The 17196-nt window shown below is 56.4% G+C and overlaps 1 protein-coding gene and 1 long non-coding RNA gene across 2 annotated transcripts in view; one reads left to right on the forward strand and one right to left on the reverse strand.

Moving 5' to 3' along the window:
- Positions 1-17196, reverse strand: part of LOC125727368 (protein NLRC5-like) — a 479373-nt gene that overhangs the window by 351278 nt on the left and 110899 nt on the right. The window lies entirely within an intron of this gene.
- On the forward strand, positions 1842-5842 carry LOC125727374 (uncharacterized). Its single transcript, XR_007388730.1, has 3 exons — positions 1842-1871; positions 4558-5061; positions 5734-5842. It is a non-coding gene; the product is annotated as an uncharacterized LOC125727374 (long non-coding RNA).

A 17196-nucleotide genomic window follows, 5' to 3' on the forward strand; every position in this document is an offset into this window, starting at 1 on the left:
GTTTTTATTCGTTGATGAAAGGGTCATTACACTTCGTCAGTCTTAGGCCTCGCAAAATCATTTTTATTTAGTTATCGTTTTTTTTTACTCTGAAAATACAGGTAATTGACGATAACGATGACGAAAATTTTTCGTTAACAAAATTAACACTGGTCGGTGCCGACCCCAACACAATAACAAGGTTACGGAGGGTAGGGGGCCTCTTGGTGAAAACTGTCAGAAGAAAAACGTACATTACTGTAAGTGATGAGGTATGTTTATCGTATGTTTTATTTATTTGAAAAGCAAGAATTCCAATTCTAACTCATAAATCACCAAAACCAGGATGTTATATTAAAAAGACGCGATTCCTCTTACCAGTTTGTCATGCATTTCTTTGTTCCAAGACCACACATGTATTTATCTCCCAAAAAATACTAGAAAGTAGCCGACCACCATGTTAAATGTGTGATTTGTCATAATTAACACAGCTTATTATTGTGACTAACTGGACCATTTTCTAATCAGCTGACACCACGAGTTTAAAGCCATTTATTTGGGAAGTAAGTTGCTCTGGAAACAAACCTAAAGCTTCACTTCAGCTCCCAAACCTCCTCAGGGGACCACAGCCAGTCCATGTGATCCTTACATTTCACCACAAGCTCACTTCATTAACTAATGAAATCAGCTAAAAATGTTAATGAGATATTGATTAGCCACATGGCCTCTGCTAGTGGTCAAGTCATAAAATAAATGGATGTACGATTTCTAAAACTACTTGGGTGACTTTAGGAAAGATTCTGGACTGACTCACACACCAACATGAAGATCCTTCTCTCTGGCTACCTAAGACTTTAGCACAGTGCTGTACATGTATAGAATGTTATGAGGCTCTTACTCTTCTCCAGCATGTCAGCGAGATCATTTTGCTCCATGGTCCTCAGGATGTACAGTGTGATCTTCAGAGCTCCCTCTCTACCACAGGTCTTCTGCATCTGACCATCACTGTGCAGGTCATTGTCCTCCTCCAGCGGAAGCTCAGAGCATTCTGGGTAATTCTGTTCTATGTAGCTCACAAACTTCTTCAGCTCGTCCTTTAGGAACGTTACAGCTTTTTCCTCTAGTAACTAAAACAAACAGTCACAGTTAATTATTGCTACTTGCACCAAACCTTTTCATAGTTTTGAACATAATTAACACTATGAATTTCTTATTATTCAGCTATATAAAATATAAGTTAATTCACATAACAGCTAAGAAAACATATCAGCAACAAATACAGACCTTCGAAATGGATGATAAACTTGATTTATCATGTAGATCAGAACTGCATTCTTCCATTTGGTCTCTGTGAATAAGACAGAAAAGTTAATCTAATTCAATCAAATTGAAATTTATTTACCTAGTGCAACTTCACAATATTATATTGTCTCAAAGTGCTTTACATCCTCCCTGCCAAATGGCCCCAAAAAGACAACCAGAGGCGACAGTAGGTTAATTTGGGGGGGGGGGCAGCATGAGGCTCAGCAGAGTGAGCCACTGGGCCTGTGATCGGAAGATCGGCGGTTTATGCCCAGCCTCAGCAGAGTAAGCCTCAGGACCTGTGATCGGAAGGTCGCCGATTAATGCCCAGCCTCAATAGAGTGAGCCTCTGGGTCTGTGATCGGAAGGTGGCCGGTTAATGCAAAGCCTCAGCAGTGAGCCTCTGGGCCTGTGATCAGAAGGTTGCTGGTTTATGCCCAGCCTCAGCAGAGTGAGCCTCTGGGACTGTATTCAGAAGGTCGCCGGTTTATGCCCAGCCTCAGCAGAGAAAGCCTCTGGGTCTGTGATCGGAAGGTGGCCGGTTAATGCAAAGCCTCAGCAGAGTAAGCCTCTGGGCCTGTGATCGGAAGGTCGCTGGTTTATGCCCAGCCTCAGCAGAGTGAGCCTCTGGGCCTGTGATCAGAAGGTTGCTGGTTTATGTCCAGCCTCAGCAGAGTGAGCCTCTGGGACTGTATTCAGAAGGTCGCCGGTTTATGCCCAGCCTTAGCAGACTAAGCCTCTGGGCCTGAGATCGGAAGGTCGCCGATTTACGGCCAGCTTCAGCAGAGTGAGCCTCTGCGCCTGTGATCGGAAGGTCGCCGGTTTATGCCCAGCCTCAGTACAGTGAGCATCTGGGCCTGTGATTGGAAGATCACTGGTTTATGCCCAGCCTCAGCAGAGTAAGCCTCAGGGCCTGTGATCAGAAGGTTGCCGGTTTATGCCCAGCCTCAGCAGAGTAAGCCTCTAGGCCTGTGATCAGAAGATCGCCGGTTTATGCCCAGCCTCAGCAGAGTAAGCCTCTGGGTCTGTGATCGGAAGGTCGCCGGTTTATACCCAGCCTCAGCAGAGTAAGCCTCTAGGCCCGTGATCGGAAGTTCGCCGGATAATGCCCAGCCTTAGCAGAGTGAGACTGTGAGCCTGTGATCGAAAGGTCGCCGGTTTATGCCCAGCCTCAGCACAGTAAGCCTCTAGGCCTGTGATCAGAAGGTCGTCGGTTTATGCCCAGCCTCAGCAGAGTAAGCCTCTGGGTCTGTGATCAGAAGGTCGCCGGTTTATGCCCAGCCTCAGCAGAGTGAGCCTGTGGGCCTGTGATCGGAAGGTCGCCGGATAATGCCCAGCCTTAGCAGAGTGAGCCTCTCTTTCTGTGATAAGAAGGTCGCCGGTTTACGCCCAGCTTCAGCACAGTAAGCCTCTGGGCCTGTGATCGGAAGGTCGCTGGTTTATGCCCAGCCTCAGCAGAGTGAGCCTCTGGGCCTGTGATCAGAAGGTTGCTGGTTTATGTCCAGCCTCAGCAGAGTGAGCCTCTGGGACTGTATTCAGAAGGTCGCCGGTTTATGCCCAGCCTTAGCAGACTAAGCCTCTGGGCCTGAGATCGGAAGGTCGCCGATTTACGGCCAGCTTCAGCAGAGTGAGCCTCTGCGCCTGTGATCGGAAGGTCGCCGGTTTATGCCCAGCCTCAGTACAGTGAGCATCTGGGCCTGTGATTGGAAGATCACTGGTTTATGCCCAGCCTCAGCAGAGTAAGCCTCAGGGCCTGTGATCAGAAGGTTGCCGGTTTATGCCCAGCCTCAGCAGAGTAAGCCTCTAGGCCTGTGATCAGAAGATCGCCGGTTTATGCCCAGCCTCAGCAGAGTAAGCCTCTGGGTCTGTGATCGGAAGGTCGCCGGTTTATACCCAGCCTCAGCAGAGTAAGCCTCTAGGCCCGTGATCGGAAGTTCGCCGGATAATGCCCAGCCTTAGCAGAGTGAGACTGTGAGCCTGTGATCGAAAGGTCGCCGGTTTATGCCCAGCCTCAGCACAGTAAGCCTCTAGGCCTGTGATCAGAAGGTCGTCGGTTTATGCCCAGCCTCAGCAGAGTAAGCCTCTGGGTCTGTGATCAGAAGGTCGCCGGTTTATGCCCAGCCTCAGCAGAGTGAGCCTGTGGGCCTGTGATCGGAAGGTCGCCGGATAATGCCCAGCCTTAGCAGAGTGAGCCTCTCTTTCTGTGATAAGAAGGTCGCCGGTTTACGCCCAGCTTCAGCACAGTAAGCGTCAGGGCCTGTGATCGGAAGGTCGCCGGTTTATGCCCAGCCTCAGCAGAGTGAGTCTCTGGGTCTGTGATCAGAAGGTCGCTGGATTACGCCGAGCCTCAGCAGAGTAAGCCTCAGGGCCTGTGATCGGAAGGTCGCCGGTTAATGCCCAGCCTCAGCAGAGTAAGCCTCTGAGCCTGTGATTGGAAGGTCGCCGGTTAATGCCCAGCCTCACCAGAGTAAGCCTCTAGGCCTGTGATCAAAAGGTTGCCGGTTTATGCCCAGCCTCAGCAGAGTGAGCCTCTGGGTCTGTAATCGGAAGGTCACCGATTTACACCTAGCCTCAGCAGAGTGAGCCTCTGGGCCAAGGATCGGAAGGTCGCCGGTTTACGCCCAGCCTCTGCAGAGTGAGCCTCTGGGCCTGTGATTGGAAGGTCGCCGGATTACGCCCAGCCTCAGCAGAGTCAGCCTCAGGGCCTGTGATCAGTAGGCTGCTAGTTTATGCCCAGCCTCAGCAGAGTAAGGCTCTGGGCCTGTAATCAGAAGGTCGCCGGTTTATGCCCAGCTTCAGCAGAGTGAGCCTCTTGGTCTGTAATCGGATGGTCGCCGATTTACACCCAGCTTCAGCAGAGTGAGCCTCTGGGCCTGTGATCGGAAGGTGGCCGGTTAATGCCCAGCCTCAGCAGAGTAAGCCTATGGGCCTATGATCGGAAGATCGCTGGTTTATGCCCAGCCTCAGCAGAGAGAGCCTCTGGGCCTGTGATCGGAAGGTCGCCGATTTACGCCCAGCCTCAGCGGAGTGAGCCTCTAGGCCTGTGATCGGAAGATCGGCGGTTTATACCCAGCCTCAGCAGAGTAAGCCTCAGGGCCTGTGATCGGAAGGTCGCCGGTTAATGCCCAGCCTCAATAGAGTGAGCCTCTGGGTCTGTGATCGGAAGGTGGCCGGTTAATGCAAAGCCTCAGCAGAGAAAGCCTCTGGGCCTGTGATCGGAAGGTCGCTGGTTTATGCGCAGCCTCAGCAGTGAGCCTCTGGGCCTGTGATCAGAAGGTTGCTGGTTTATGCCCAGCCTCAGCAGAGTGAGCCTCTGGGACTGTATTCAGAAGGTCGGCGGTTTATGCCCAGCCTCAGCAGAGAAAGCCTCTGGGTCTGTGATCGGAAGGTGGCCGGTTAATGCAAAGCCTCAGCAGAGTAAGCCTCTGGGCCTGTGATCGGAAGGTCGCTGCTTTATGCCCAGCCTCAGCAGAGTGAGCCTCTGGGCCTGTGGTCAGAAGGTTGCTGGTTTATGTCCAGCCTCCGCAGAGTGAGCCTCTGGGACTGTATTCAGAAGGTCGCCGGTTTATGCCCAGCCTCAGCAGAGTACGCCTCTGGGTCTGTGATCGGAAGGTCGCCGGTTTATGCCCAGCCTCAGCAGAGTAAGCCTCTAGGCCTGTGATCAGAAGGTCGTCGGTTTATGCCCAGCCTCAGCAGAGTAAGCCTCTGGGTCTGTGATCAGAAGGTCGCCGGTTTATGCCCAGCCTCAGCAGAGTAAGTCTCTGAGCCTATGATCGGAAGGTCGCTGATTTACTCCCAGCCTCAGCAGAGTGAGCTTCTGGGCCAGGGATCGGAAGGTGGCCGGTTAATGCCCAGCCTCAGCAGAGTGAGCCTCTGGGCCTGTGATCGGAAGGTCGCCGGTTTACGCCCAGCCTCAGCAGAGTGAGCCTCTGGGCCTGTGATTGGAAGGTCGCCGGATTACGCACAGCCTCAGCAGAGTGAGCCTCTGGGCCTGTGATCAGAAGATCGCTGGTTTACGCCCAGCCTCAGCAGAGTGAGCCTCAGGGCCTGTGATCAGAAGGCTGCAAGTATATGCCCAGCCTCAGCAGAGTAAGCCTCTGGGCCAGTAATCAGAAGGTCGCCGGTTTATGCTCAGCTTCAGCAGAGTGAGCCTCTGGGTCTGTAATCGGAAGGTCACCGATTTACACCCAGCTTCAGCAGAGTGAGCCTCTGGGCCTGTGATCGGAAGGTCGCCGATTTACGCCCAGCCTCAGCAGAGTGAGACTGTGAGCCTGTGATCGGAAGGTCGCCGGATTATGCCCAGCCTCAGCAGAGTAAGCCTCTAGGTCTGTGATCAGAAGGTCGTTGGTTCATGCCCAGCCTCAGCAGAGTAAGCCTCTGGGTCTGTGATCAGAAGGTCGCCGGTTTATGCCCAGCCTCAGCAGAATAAGTCTCTGAGCCTGTGATCGGAAGGTCGCTGATTTACTCCCAGCCTCAGCAGTGTGAGCCTGTGGGCCTGTGATCGGAAGGTCGCCGGATAATGCCCAGCCTTAGCAGAGTGAGCCTCTCGGCCTGTGATCAGAAGGTCACCGGTTTACGCCCAGCTTCAGCACAGTAAGCGTCAGGGCCTGTGATTGGAAGGTCGCCGGTTTATGCCCAGCCTCAGCAGAGTGAGCCTCTGGGTCTGTGATCAGAAGGTCGCCGGATTACGCCGAGCCTCAGCAGAGTAAGCCTCAGGGCCTGTGATCGGAAGGTCGCTGGTTAATGCCCAGCCTCAGCAGAGTGAGCCTCTGGGTCTGTAATCGGAAGGTCACCGATTTACACCTAGCCTCAGCAGAGTGAGCCTCTGGGCCAGGGATCGGAAGGTGGCCGGTTAATGCCCAGCCTCACCAGAGTGAGCCTCTGGGCCAGGGATCGGAAGTTGGCCGGTTAATGCCCAGCCTCAGCAGAGTGAGCCTCTGGGCCTGTGATCAGAAGATCGCTGGTTTACGCCCAGCCTCAGCAGAGTGAGCCTCTGGGTCTGTAATCGGAAGGTCACCGATTTACACCCAGCTTCAGCAGAGTGAACCTCTGGGCCTGTGATCGGAAGGTGGCCGGTTAATGCCCAGCCTCAGCAGAGTAAGCCTCTGAGCCTGTGATCGGAAGATCGCTGGTTTATGCCCAGCCTCCGCAGAGAGAGCCTCTGGGCCTGTGATCAGAAGGTTGCTGGTTTATGCCCAGCCTCAGCAGAGTAAGCCTCTGGGTCTGTGATCAGAAGGTCGCCGATTTACGCCCAGCTTCAGCAGAGTGAGCCTCTGGGCCTGTGATCAGAAGGTCGCCGGTTTATGCCCAGCCACAGTACAGTGAGCCTCTGGGCCTGTGATTGGAAGATCGCTGGTTTATACCCAGCCTCAGTACAGTGAGCCTCTGGGCCTGTGATTGGAAGATCGCTGGATTATGCCCAGCCTCAGCAGAGTAAGCCTCAGGGCCTGTGATCAGAAGGTTGCCGGTTTATGCCCAGCCTCAGCAGAGTAAGCCTCTAGGCCTGTGATCGGAAGGTCGCCGATTTACGCCCAGCCTCAGCAGAGTGAGACTGTGGTCCTGTGATCGGAAGGTCGCCGGTTTATGCCCAGCATCAGCAGAGTAAGCCTCTAGGCCTGTGATCAGAAGGTCGTCGGTTTATGCCCAGCCTCAGCAGAGTAAGCCTCTGGGTCTGTGATCAGAAGGTCGCCGGTTTATGCCCAGCCTCAGCAGAGTGAGTCTGTGGGCCTGTGATCGGAAGGTCGCCGGATAATGCCCAACCTTAGCAGAATGAGCCTCTCTTTCTGTGATCAGAAGGTCGCCGGTTTACGCCCAGCTTCAGCACAGTAAGCGTCAGGGCCTGTGATCGGAAGGTCGCCGGTTTATGCCCAGCCTCAGCAGAGTGAGCCTCTGGGTCTGTGATCGGAAGGTCGCCGGTTAAAGCCCAGCCTCAGCAGAGTAAGCCTCTAGGCCTGTGATCAGAAGGTCGCCGGTTTATGCCCAGCCTCAGCAGAGTGAGCCTCTGGGTCTGTAATCGGAAGGTCACCGATTTACACCTACCCTCAGCAGAGTGAGCCTCTGGGCCAGGGATCGGATGGTGGCCGGTTAATGCCCAGCCTCAGCAGAGTGAGCCTCTGGGCCAGGGATCGGAAGGTGGCCGGATTACGCCCAGCCTCAGCAGACTGAGCCTATGGGCCTGTGATCGGAAAATCGCTGGTTTACGCCCAGCCTCAGCAGAGTGAGCCTCAGGGCCTGTGATCAGAAGGCTGCTAGTTTATGCCCAGCCTCAGCAGAGTAAGCCTCTGGGCCTGTAATCAGAAGGTCGCCGGTTTATGCCCAGCCTCAGCAGAGTGAGCCTCTGGGTCTGTGATCGGAAGGTCACCGATTTACACCCAGCCTCAGCAGAGTGAGCCTCTGGGCCTGTGATCGGAAGGTGGCCGGTTAATGCCCAGCCTCAGCAGAGTAAGCCCCTGGGCCTGTGATTGGAAGATCGCTGGTTTATGCCGAGCCTCAGTACAGTGAGCCTCTGGGCCTGTGATCGGAAGATCGCCGGTTTATACCCAGCCTCAGCAGAGTAAGCCTCAGGGCCTGTGATCGGAAGGTTGCCGGTTTATGCCCAGCCTCAGCAGATTAAGCCTCTGGGACTGTGATCAGAAGGTCGCCGGTTTATGCCCAGCCTCAGCAGAGTAAACCTCTGGGCCTGTTATCCGAAGGTCGGCAGTTTACGCCGAGCCTCAGCAGAGTGAGCCTCTGCGCCGCGGTGATTGCAAGGTCGCTGGTTTATGCCCAGCCTCAGAACAGTGAGCCTCTGGGCCTGTGATCGGAAGGTCGCTGATTTACTCCCAGCCTCAGCAGAGTGAGCTTCTGGGCCAGGGATCGGAAGGTGGATGGTTAATGCCCAGCCTCAGCAGAGTGAGCCTCTGGGCCTGTGATCGGAAGGTCGCCGGTTTACGCCCAGCCTCAGCAGAGTGAGCCTCTGGGCCTGTGATTGGAAGGTCGCCGGATTACGCACAGCCTCAGCAGAGTGAGCCTCTGGGCCTGTGATCAGAAGATCGCTGGTTTACGCCCAGCCTCAGCAGAGTGAGCCTCAGGGCCTGTGATCAGAAGGCTGCAAGTATATGCCCAGCCTCAGCAGAGTGAGCCTCTCGGCCTGTGATCAGAAGGTCACCGGTTTACGCCCAGCTTCAGCACAGTAAGCGTCAGGGCCTGTGATCGGAAGGTCGCCGGTTTATGCCCAGCCTCAGCAGAGTGAGCCTCTGGGTCTGTGATCAGAAGGTCGCCGGATTACGCCGAGCCTCAGCAGAGTAAGCCTCAGGGCCTGTGATCGGAAGGTCGCTGGTTAATGCCCAGCCTCAGCAGAGTGAGCCTCTCGGTCTGTAATCGGAAGGTCACCGGTTTATGCCCAGCCACAGTACAGTGAGCCTCTGGGCCTGTGATTGGAAGATCGCTGGATTATGCCCAGCCTCAGCAGAGTAAGCCTCAGGGCCTGTGATCAGAAGGTTGCCGGTTTATGCCCAGCCTCAGCAGAGTAAGCCTCTAGGCCTGTGATCGGAAGGTCGCCGATTTACGCCCAGCCTCAGCAGAGTGAGACTGTGGTCCTGTGATCGGAAGGTCGCCGGTTTATGCCCAGCATCAGCAGAGTAAGCCTCTAGGCCTGTGATCAGAAGGTCGTCGGTTTACGCCCAGCCTCAGCAGAGTGAGACTGTGGTCCTGTGATCGGAAGGTCGCCGGTTTATGCCCAGCATCAGCAGAGTAAGCCTCTAGGCCTGTGATCAGAAGGTCGTCGGTTTATGCCCAGCCTCAGCAGAGTAAGCCTCTGGGTCTGTGATCAGAAGGTCGCCGGTTTATGCCCAGCCTCAGCAGAGTGAGCCTGTGGGCCTGTGATCGGAAGGTCGCCGGATAATGCCCAACCTTAGCAGAATGAGCCTCTCTTTCTGTGATCAGAAGGTCGCCGGTTTACGCCCAGCTTCAGCACAGTAAGCGTCAGGGCCTGTGATCGGAAGGTCGCCGGTTTATGCCCAGCCTCAGCAGAGTGAGCCTCTGGGTCTGTGATCGGAAGGTCGCCGGTTGAAGCCCAGCCTCAGCAGAGTAAGCCTCTAGGCCTGTGATCAGAAGGTCGCCGGTTTATGCCCAGCCTCAGCAGAGTGAGCCTCTGGGTCTGTAATCGGAAGGTCACCGATTTACACCTACCCTCAGCAGAGTGAGCCTCTGGGCCAGGGATCGGATGGTGGCCGGTTAATGCCCAGCCTCAGCAGAGTGAGCCTCTGGGCCAGGGATCGGAAGGTGGCCGGATTACGCCCAGCCTCAGCAGACTGAGCCTCTGGGCCTGTGATCGGAAAATCGCTGGTTTACGCCCAGCCTCAGCAGAGTGAGCCTCAGGGCCTGTGATCAGAAGGCTGCTAGTTTATGCCCAGCCTCAGCAGAGTAAGCCTCTGGGCCTGTAATCAGAAGGTCGCCGGTTTATGCCCAGCCTCAGCAGAGTGAGCCTCTGGGTCTGAGATCGGAAGGTCACCGATTTACACCCAGCCTCAGCAGAGTGAGCCTCTGGGCCTGTGATCGGAAGGTGGCCGGTTAATGCCCAGCCTCAGCAGAGTAAGCCCCTGGGCCTGTGATTGGAAGATCGCTGGTTTATGCCGAGCCTCAGTACAGTGAGCCTCTGGGCCTGTGATCGGAAGATCGCCGGTTTATACCCAGCCTCAGCAGAGTAAGCCTCAGGGCCTGTGATCGGAAGGTTGCCGGTTTATGCCCAGCCTCAGCAGAGTAAGCCTCTGGGACTGTGATCAGAAGGTCGCCGGTTTATGCCCAGCCTCAGCAGAGTAAACCTCTGGGCCTCTTATCCGAAGGTCGGCAGTTTACGCCGAGCCTCAGCAGAGTGAGCCTCTGCGCCGCGGTGATTGCAAGGTCGCTGGTTTATGCCCAGCCTCAGAACAGTGAGCCTCTGGGCCTGTGATCGGAAGGTCGCTGATTTACTCCCAGCCTCAGCAGAGTGAGCTTCTGGGCCAGGGATCGGAAGGTGGCCGGTTAATGCCCAGCCTCAGCAGAGTGAGCCTCTGGGCCTGTGATCGGAAGGTCGCCGGTTTACGCCCAGCCTCAGCAGAGTGAGCCTCTGGGCCTGTGATTGGAAGGTCGCCGGATTACGCACAGCCTCAGCAGAGTGAGCCTCTGGGCCTGTGATCAGAAGATCGCTGGTTTACGCCCAGCCTCAGCAGAGTGAGCCTCAGGGCCTGTGATCAGAAGGCTGCAAGTATATGCCCAGCCTCAGCAGAGTGAGCCTCTCGGCCTGTGATCAGAAGGTCACCGGTTTACGCCCAGCTTCAGCACAGTAAGCGTCAGGGCCTGTGATCGGAAGGTCGCCGGTTTATGCCCAGCCTCAGCAGAGTGAGCCTCTGGGTCTGTGATCAGAAGGTCGCCGGATTACGCCGAGCCTCAGCAGAGTAAGCCTCAGGGCCTGTGATCGGAAGGTCGCTGGTTAATGCCCAGCCTCAGCAGAGTGAGCCTCTGGGTCTGTAATCGGAAGGTCACCGATTTACACCTAGCCTCAGCAGAGTAAGCCTCTGGGTCTGTGATCAGAAGGTCGCCGGTTTATGCCCAGCCTCAGCAGAATAAGTCTCTGAGCCTGTGATCGGAAGGTCGCTGATTTACTCCCAGCCTCAGCAGTGTGAGCCTGTGGGCCTGTGATCGGAAGGTCGCCGGATAATGCCCAGCCTTAGCAGAGTGAGCCTCTCGGCCTGTGATCAGAAGGTCACCGGTTTACGCCCAGCTTCAGCACAGTAAGCGTCAGGGCCTGTGATCGGAAGGTCGCCGGTTTATGCCCAGCCTCAGCAGAGTGAGCCTCTGGGTCTGTGATCAGAAGGTCGCCGGATTACGCCGAGCCTCAGCAGAGTAAGCCTCAGGGCCTGTGATCGGAAGGTCGCTGGTTAATGCCCAGCCTCAGCAGAGTGAGCCTCTGGGTCTGTAATCGGAAGGTCACCGATTTACACCTAGCCTCAGCAGAGTGAGCCTCTGGGCCAGGGATCGGAAGGTGGCCGGTTAATGCCCAGCCTCACCAGAGTGAGCCTCTGGGCCAGGGATCGGAAGTTGGCCGGTTAATGCCCAGCCTCAGCAGCGTGAGCCTCTGGGCCTGTGATCAGAAGATCGCTGGTTTACGCCCAGCCTCAGCAGAGTGAGCCTCTGGGTCTGTAATCGGAAGGTCACCGATTTACACCCAGCTTCAGCAGAGTGAACCTCTGGGCCTGTGATCGGAAGGTGGCCGGTTAATGCCCAGCCTCAGCAGAGTAAGCCTCTGAGCCTGTGATCGGAAGATCGCTGGTTTATGCCCAGCCTCCGCAGAGAGAGCCTCTGGGCCTGTGATCAGAAGGTTGCTGGTTTATGCCCAGCCTCAGCAGAGTAAGCCTCTGGGTCTGTGATCAGAAGGTCGCCGATTTACGCCCAGCTTCAGCAGAGTGAGCCTCTGGGCCTGTGATCAGAAGGTCGCCGGTTTATGCCCAGCCACAGTACAGTGAGCCTCTGGGCCTGTGATTGGAAGATCGCTGGTTTATACCCAGCCTCAGTACAGTGAGCCTCTGGGCCTGTGATTGGAAGATCGCTGGATTATGCCCAGCCTCAGCAGAGTAAGCCTCAGGGCCTGTGATCAGAAGGTTGCCGGTTTATGCCCAGCCTCAGCAGAGTAAGCCTCTAGGCCTGTGATCGGAAGGTCGCCGATTTACGCCCAGCCTCAGCAGAGTGAGACTGTGGTCCTGTGATCGGAAGGTCGCCGGTTTATGCCCAGCATCAGCAGAGTAAGCCTCTAGGCCTGTGATCAGAAGGTCGTCGGTTTATGCCCAGCCTCAGCAGAGTAAGCCTCTGGGTCTGTGATCAGAAGGTCGCCGGTTTATGCCCAGCCTCAGCAGAGTGAGCCTGTGGGCCTGTGATCGGAAGGTCGCCGGATAATGCCCAACCTTAGCAGAATGAGCCTCTCTTTCTGTGATCAGAAGGTCGCCGGTTTACGCCCAGCTTCAGCACAGTAAGCGTCAGGGCCTGTGATCGGAAGGTCGCCGGTTTATGCCCAGCCTCAGCAGAGTGAGCCTCTGGGTCTGTGATCGGAAGGTCGCCGGTTAAAGCCCAGCCTCAGCAGAGTAAGCCTCTAGGCCTGTGATCAGAAGGTCGCCGGTTTATGCCCAGCCTCAGCAGAGTGAGCCTCTGGGTCTGTAATCGGAAGGTCACCGATTTACACCTACCCTCAGCAGAGTGAGCCTCTGGGCCAGGGATCGGATGGTGGCCGGTTAATGCCCAGCCTCAGCAGAGTGAGCCTCTGGGCCAGGGATCGGAAGGTGGCCGGATTACGCCCAGCCTCAGCAGACTGAGCCTCTGGGCCTGTGATCGGAAAATCGCTGGTTTACGCCCAGCCTCAGCAGAGTGAGCCTCAGGGCCTGTGATCAGAAGGCTGCTAGTTTATGCCCAGCCTCAGCAGAGTAAGCCTCTGGGCCTGTAATCAGAAGGTCGCCGGTTTATGCCCAGCCTCAGCAGAGTGAGCCTCTGGGTCTGTGATCGGAAGGTCACCGATTTACACCCAGCCTCAGCAGAGTGAGCCTCTGGGCCTGTGATCGGAAGGTGGCCGGTTAATGCCCAGCCTCAGCAGAGTAAGCCCCTGGGCCTGTGATTGGAAGATCGCTGGTTTATGCCGAGCCTCAGTACAGTGAGCCTCTGGGCCTGTGATCGGAAGATCGCCGGTTTATACCCAGCCTCAGCAGAGTAAGCCTCAGGGCCTGTGATCGGAAGGTTGCCGGTTTATGCCCAGCCTCAGCAGAGTAAGCCTCTGGGACTGTGATCAGAAGGTCGCCGGTTTATGCCCAGCCTCAGCAGAGTAAACCTCTGGGCCTGTTATCCGAAGGTCGGCAGTTTACGCCGAGCCTCAGCAGAGTGAGCCTCTGCGCCGCGGTGATTGCAAGGTCGCTGGTTTATGCCCAGCCTCAGAACAGTGAGCCTCTGGGCCTGTGATCGGAAGGTCGCTGATTTACTCCCAGCCTCAGCAGAGTGAGCTTCTGGGCCAGGGATCGGAAGGTGGCCGGTTAATGCCCAGCCTCAGCAGAGTGAGCCTCTGGGCCTGTGATCGGAAGGTCGCCGGTTTACGCCCAGCCTCAGCAGAGTGAGCCTCTGGGCCTGTGATTGGAAGGTCGCCGGATTACGCACAGCCTCAGCAGAGTGAGCCTCTGGGCCTGTGATCAGAAGATCGCTGGTTTACGCCCAGCCTCAGCAGAGTGAGCCTCAGGGCCTGTGATCAGAAGGCTACAAGTATATGCCCAGCCTCAGCAGAGTGAGCCTCTCGGCCTGTGATCAGAAGGTCACCGGTTTACGCCCAGCTTCAGCACAGTAAGCGTCAGGGCCTGTGATCGGAAGGTCGCCGGTTTATGCCCAGCCTCAGCAGAGTGAGCCTCTGGGTCTGTGATCAGAAGGTCGCCGGATTACGCCGAGCCTCAGCAGAGTAAGCCTCAGGGCCTGTGATCGGAAGGTCGCTGGTTAATGCCCAGCCTCAGTAGAGTGAGCCTCTGGGTCTGTAATCGGAAGGTCACCGATTTACACCTAGCCTCAGCAGAGTAAGCCTCTGGGTCTGTGATCAGAAGGTCGCCGGTTTATGCCCAGCCTCAGCAGAATAAGTCTCTGAGCCTGTGATCGGAAGGTCACCGGTTTACGCCCAGCTTCAGCACAGTAAGCGTCAGGGCCTGTGATCGGAAGGTCGCCGGTTTATGCCCAGCCTCAGCAGAGTGAGCCTCTGGGTCTGTGATCAGAAGGTCGCCGGATTACGCCGAGCCTCAGCAGAGTAAGCCTCAGGGCCTGTGATCGGAAGGTCGCTGGTTAATGCCCAGCCTCAGCAGAGTGAGCCTCTGGGTCTGTAATCGGAAGGTCACCGATTTACACCTAGCCTCAGCAGAGTGAGCCTCTGGGCCAGGGATCGGAAGGTGGCCGGTTAATGCCCAGCCTCACCAGAGTGAGCCTCTGGGCCAGGGATCGGAAGTTGGCCGGTTAATGCCCAGCCTCAGCAGAGTGAGCCTCTGGGCCTGTGATCAGAAGATCGCTGGTTTACGCCCAGCCTCAGCAGAGTGAGCCTCTGGGTCTGTAATCGGAAGGTCACCGATTTACACCCAGCTTCAGCAGAGTGAACCTCTGGGCCTGTGATCGGAAGGTGGCCGGTTAATGCCCAGCCTCAGCAGAGTAAGCCTCTGAGCCTGTGATCGGAAGATCGCTGGTTTATGCCCAGCCTCCGCAGAGAGAGCCTCTGGGCCTGTGATCAGAAGGTTGCTGGTTTATGCCCAGCCTCAGCAGAGTAAGCCTCTGGGTCTGTGATCAGAAGGTCGCCGATTTACGCCCAGCTTCAGCAGAGTGAGCCTCTGGGCCTGTGATCAGAAGGTCGCCGGTTTATGCCCAGCCACAGTACAGTGAGCCTCTGGGCCTGTGATTGGAAGATCGCTGGTTTATACCCAGCCTCAGTACAGTGAGCCTCTGGGCCTGTGATTGGAAGATCGCTGGATTATGCCCAGCCTCAGCAGAGTAAGCCTCAGGGCCTGTGATCAGAAGGTTGCCGGTTTATGCCCAGCCTCAGCAGAGTAAGCCTCTAGGCCTGTGATCGGAAGGTCGCCGATTTACGCCCAGCCTCAGCAGAGTGAGACTGTGGTCCTGTGATCGGAAGGTCGCCGGTTTATGCCCAGCATCAGCAGAGTAAGCCTCTAGGCCTGTGATCAGAAGGTCGTCGGTTTATGCCCAGCCTCAGCAGAGTAAGCCTCTGGGTCTGTGATCAGAAGGTCGCCGGTTTATGCCCAGCCTCAGCAGAGTGAGCCTGTGGGCCTGTGATCGGAAGGTCGCCGGATAATGCCCAACCTTAGCAGAATGAGCCTCTCTTTCTGTGATCAGAAGGTCGCCGGTTTACGCCCAGCTTCAGCACAGTAAGCGTCAGGGCCTGTGATCGGAAGGTCGCCGGTTTATGCCCAGCCTCAGCAGAGTGAGCCTCTGGGTCTGTGATCGGAAGGTCGCCGGTTAAAGCCCAGCCTCAGCAGAGTAAGCCTCTAGGCCTGTGATCAGAAGGTCGCCGGTTTATGCCCAGCCTCAGCAGAGTGAGCCTCTGGGTCTGTAATCGGAAGGTCACCGATTTACACCTACCCTCAGCAGAGTGAGCCTCTGGGCCAGGGATCGGATGGTGGCCGGTTAATGCCAAGTCTCAACAGAGTGAGCCTCTGGGCCAGGGATCGGAAGGTGGCCGGATTACGCCCAGCCTCAGCAGACTGAGCCTCTGGGCCTGTGATCGGAAAATCGCTGGTTTACGCCCAGCCTCAGCAGAGTGAGCCTCAGGGCCTGTGATCAGAAGGCTGCTAGTTTATGCCCAGCCTCAGCAGAGTAAGCCTCTGGGCCTGTAATCAGAAGGTCGCCGGTTTATGCCCAGCCTCAGCAGAGTGAGCCTCTGGGTCTGTGATCGGAAGGTCACCGATTTACACCCAGCCTCAGCAGAGTGAGCCTCTGGGCCTGTGATCGGAAGGTGGCCGGTTAATGCCCAGCCTCAGCAGAGTAAGCCCCTGGGCCTGTGATTGGAAGATCGCTGGTTTATGCCGAGCCTCAGTACAGTGAGCGTCAGGGCCTGTGATCGGAAGGTCGCCGGTTTATGCCCAGCCTCAGCAGAGTGAGCCTCTGGGTCTGTGATCGGAAGGTCGCCGGTTAAAGCCCAGCCTCAGCAGAGTAAGCCTCTAGGCCTGTGATCAGAAGGTCGCCGGTTTATGCCCAGCCTCAGCAGAGTGAGCCTCTGGGTCTGTAATCGGAAGGTCACCGATTTACACCTACCCTCAGCAGAGTGAGCCTCTGGGCCAGGGATCGGATGGTGGCCGGTTAATGCCAAGTCTCAACAGAGTGAGCCTCTGGGCCAGGGATCGGAAGGTGGCCGGATTACGCCCAGCCTCAGCAGACTGAGCCTCTGGGCCTGTGATCGGAAAATCGCTGGTTTACGCCCAGCCTCAGCAGAGTGAGCCTCAGGGCCTGTGATCAGAAGGCTGCTAGTTTATGCCCAGCCTCAGCAGAGTAAGCCTCTGGGCCTGTAATCAGAAGGTCGCCGGTTTATGCCCAGCCTCAGCAGAGTGAGCCTCTGGGTCTGTGATCGGAAGGTCACCGATTTACACCCAGCCTCAGCAGAGTGAGCCTCTGGGCCTGTGATCGGAAGGTGGCCGGTTAATGCCCAGCCTCAGCAGAGTAAGCCCCTGGGCCTGTGATTGGAAGATCGCTGGTTTATGCCGAGCCTCAGTACAGTGAGCCTCTGGGCCTGTGATCGGAAGATCGCCGGTTTATACCCAGCCTCAGCAGAGTAAGCCTCAGGGCCTGTGATCGGAAGGTTGCCGGTTTATGCCCAGCCTCAGCAGAGTAAGCCTCTGGGACTGTGATCAGAAGGTCGCCGGTTTATGCCCAGCCTCAGCAGAGTAAACCTCTGGGCCTGTTATCCGAAGGTCGGCAGTTTACGCCGAGCCTCAGCAGAGTGAGCCTCTGCGCCGCGGTGATTGCAAGGTCGCTGGTTTATGCCCAGCCTCAGAACAGTGAGCCTCTGGGCCTGTGATCGGAAGATCGCCGGTTTATGCCCAGCCTCAGCAGAGTAAGCCTCACGGCCTGTGATCGGAAGGTTGCCGGTTTATGCCCAGCCTCAGCAGAGTAAGCCTCTGGGACTGTGATCAGAAGGTCGCCGGTTTATGTCCAGCCTCAACAGAGTAAACCTCTGGGCCTGTAATTCGAAGGTTGTCGGTTTACGCCCAGCCTTAGCAGAGTAAGCGTTTAGGCCGGTGATCGAAAGGTCGCCGGTTCATGCCCAGCCTCAGCAGAGTAAGCCTCTGGGCCTGTGATCGGAAGGTCACCGGTTAATGTCCAGCCTCAACAGAGTAAACCTCTGGGTCTGTTATTCGAAGGTCGGCAGTTTACGCCCAGCCTCAGCAGAGT

This window comes from Brienomyrus brachyistius, unplaced genomic scaffold (assembly GCF_023856365.1).
Source record: "Brienomyrus brachyistius isolate T26 unplaced genomic scaffold, BBRACH_0.4 scaffold95, whole genome shotgun sequence".
Classification (NCBI taxonomy): domain Eukaryota; kingdom Metazoa; phylum Chordata; class Actinopteri; order Osteoglossiformes; family Mormyridae; genus Brienomyrus; species Brienomyrus brachyistius.